At 48.0% G+C, this 2,595-nt stretch overlaps 1 long non-coding RNA gene across 1 annotated transcript; it reads right to left on the bottom strand.

Annotated features, from left to right (window-relative positions):
* On the bottom strand, window positions 1-2,374 carry LOC115948997. The gene is made up of 2 exons (XR_004082695.1): window positions 2,328-2,374; window positions 1-162 (listed from the first exon to the last, which is right to left on the bottom strand). It is a non-coding gene; the product is annotated as an uncharacterized LOC115948997 (long non-coding RNA).
* Window positions 2,375-2,595: the final 221 nt, after the last annotated feature.

Below are 2,595 nucleotides of genomic sequence, written 5' to 3'. Positions count from 1 at the left end.
CCCTTGTTGGCTCCGACATTCCCGGGAATTCCCCCCCAAAAGTCCGGGAGCGGCCCCGAGGTTCCCGTGGGGCCGGAGCCCCGAGTTCCTTTTCCCGGGAATTCCCTTTTCCCGGGAATTCCGGAGGGATCCTCACATGAAATCATCGGAGTCGTTCCCGTCCTGCGGGGAACAGAGGGAATTTGGGAATGCGGGAATTTGGGGGTTTGGGAATTGGGGAATTGGGAATTGTCAATGTGGGATTTGGGAATGGGAATGATGGGAATGATGGGAATTGGGAATTTGGGAACTGGGAATGGGGAATCGAGAATGGGAATTGGGAATGTGGCATTTGGGGATTTGGGATTTTGGGGAATTGAGAATGTGGGAATTGGGAATGTGGGATTTTGGGAATTGGGAATGGGAAATGGGAATGTGGGATTTGGGAAATTGGGAATGGGAATGTGGGAATGCTGGCAATGAGAATTGGGAACGTGGGAATTTGGGATTTTGGGAATTGGGAACGTGGGAATTGGGAATTTGGGAATGGGAATGTGGGAATGCTGGGAATGGGAATTGGGAATGCGGGATTTGGGAATATGGGATTTTGGGATTTTGGAATTTTGGGAATTGGGAACGTGGGAATTTGGGATTTTGGGAATTGGGAACGTGGGAATTTGGGATTTTGGGAATTGGGAACGTGGGAATTGGGGATTTGGGAATGGGAATTGGGAATGGGGGATTTGGGGACTGGGGAATTGAGAATGCGGGATTTGGGCATTTGGGATTTTGGGAATGTGGGATTTTGGAAATGCGGGGATTTGAGATTTTGGGAGTGTAAGTTGGGAATGGGAATGCGGGATTTTGGGGAATTTGGGAATGTGGGATTGGGAATTGGGAGTGGGCATTGCTGGGAATTCCCACGGGTTGGGGTTTCCTGGGAATGGCGGCAATTCCCGGGAAATGGGAGCTGAGGGGTCGGGAACGCCGGGATGGTTTGTGGGGAGGGGATTTTGGGATGTTCCTGTTCCAATCCCAACATTTCCTGGGATCCCAGGGAGCTCCAGCCGTTCCCTGGACACTGCGGGGTCTGCAGCTCCGGGAACTCCCGTCATTCCCAATCCCATCATTCCCATTATTCCTAATTCTGTTATTCCCATTATTCCCATTCCCATTATTCCCATTCCCATTATTCCCATTCCCGTTATTCCCATTCCATCCCCATTCTCAATCCCATTCCCATCTTTCCCATTATTCCCATTCCGATTATTCCCATTATTCCCATTCCCATAACCCCCAATCCCGTTATTCCCATTCCTATTAATCCCATAATTCCCACTCCAAACATTCCCAATCCCATTTATCCCATTTATCCCATTATTCCCATCTTTCCCATTATTCCCAATCCCATTATTCCCATTCATCTCATTGTTCCCATTACCATTCCAATCATTCCCAATCCCATCATTCCCATCATTTTCAATCTCATTGTTCCCATTCCCGTTATTCCCAATCCCATCATTCCTATTCATCCCATTACTCCAATCCCATTCCTATTTATTCCCATTGTTCAAATAACATTCCCGTTATTCCGAATCGCATTATTCCCATTCCAACCCCATTCCAGTCCTATTCCCATTATTCCCATTCCAATTATTCCCAATCCCATTCCCATTAATCTCATAACTCCCATGATTCCCATTCCCATTAATCCCATCATTCCCAATATTCCCAATCCCATTATTCCCATTCCCATTATCCCCATTATCCAAATCCCACTCCCATTATCCCGAATCTCATTATTCCCATTCCCAATCCGAGTCCCATCTTTCCCATTATTCCCATTCCCATTATTCCGATTATTCCCATTTTCCCCATTATTTCCCCACGTCCCATTCCATTCCCACTGTTCCCATTATTCCCAATCCCATTATTCCCACTCCATTCCTGTTCCTATTCCCATTCTCACTCCCATTCCTGCCATTCCCGTTATTCCCATTCCATTTCCATTATCCCCAATCCCACTTTTCCCCACTATTCCCACCCCCATTATCCCCATTATTCCCATCATTCCCAATTCCATTACTCCCATGATCCCCAATCCCATTATCCAAATCCCACTCCCATTATCCCAAATCTCATTATTCCCATTCCCATTCCCTATTCCATTCCTGACCCCAATCCCATTCCCGTTATCCCCAATCCCAGTTTTCCCATTATTCCCACTCCCATTAATCCCATAATCCCATCATTCCCATAATCCCCATTATTCCCATTATCCTCATTATTCCCGTTTTCCCCGCCCCCTTTCCCGAGGAATTCCCGGAATTCCGGAGGTTCCCGCTCACCTGGTTGGAGGACATGTTCTCCGCCTTCATCAGGGACGAGTAGCTCCTGCGGGGACAATTCCCACAATTATCCCGGAATTCCGGGGGAATTCCCACTGGAAACCGGGAGAGGACCCCAGAATTCCCAGGCATTTCCCGCCCATCGTCGATTATCCCGGAATTCCCTTTTCCAGAGGTTTTCCTGCAGGATCTCCCAGCTCCAGGAAATTCCCACATTTGGGAACCCAAATCCCAGTTTTCCCAGCCTGGATCCCAGGAAATTCCCGGA

The sequence above is a fragment of the Geospiza fortis genome, unplaced genomic scaffold (genome assembly GCF_000277835.1).
Source record: "Geospiza fortis unplaced genomic scaffold, GeoFor_1.0 scaffold509, whole genome shotgun sequence".
NCBI lineage: Eukaryota > Metazoa > Chordata > Aves > Passeriformes > Thraupidae > Geospiza > Geospiza fortis.
The sequence above is the reverse complement of the archived record's forward strand: the minus strand, read 5'-3'. Positions and strand labels throughout refer to the sequence as shown.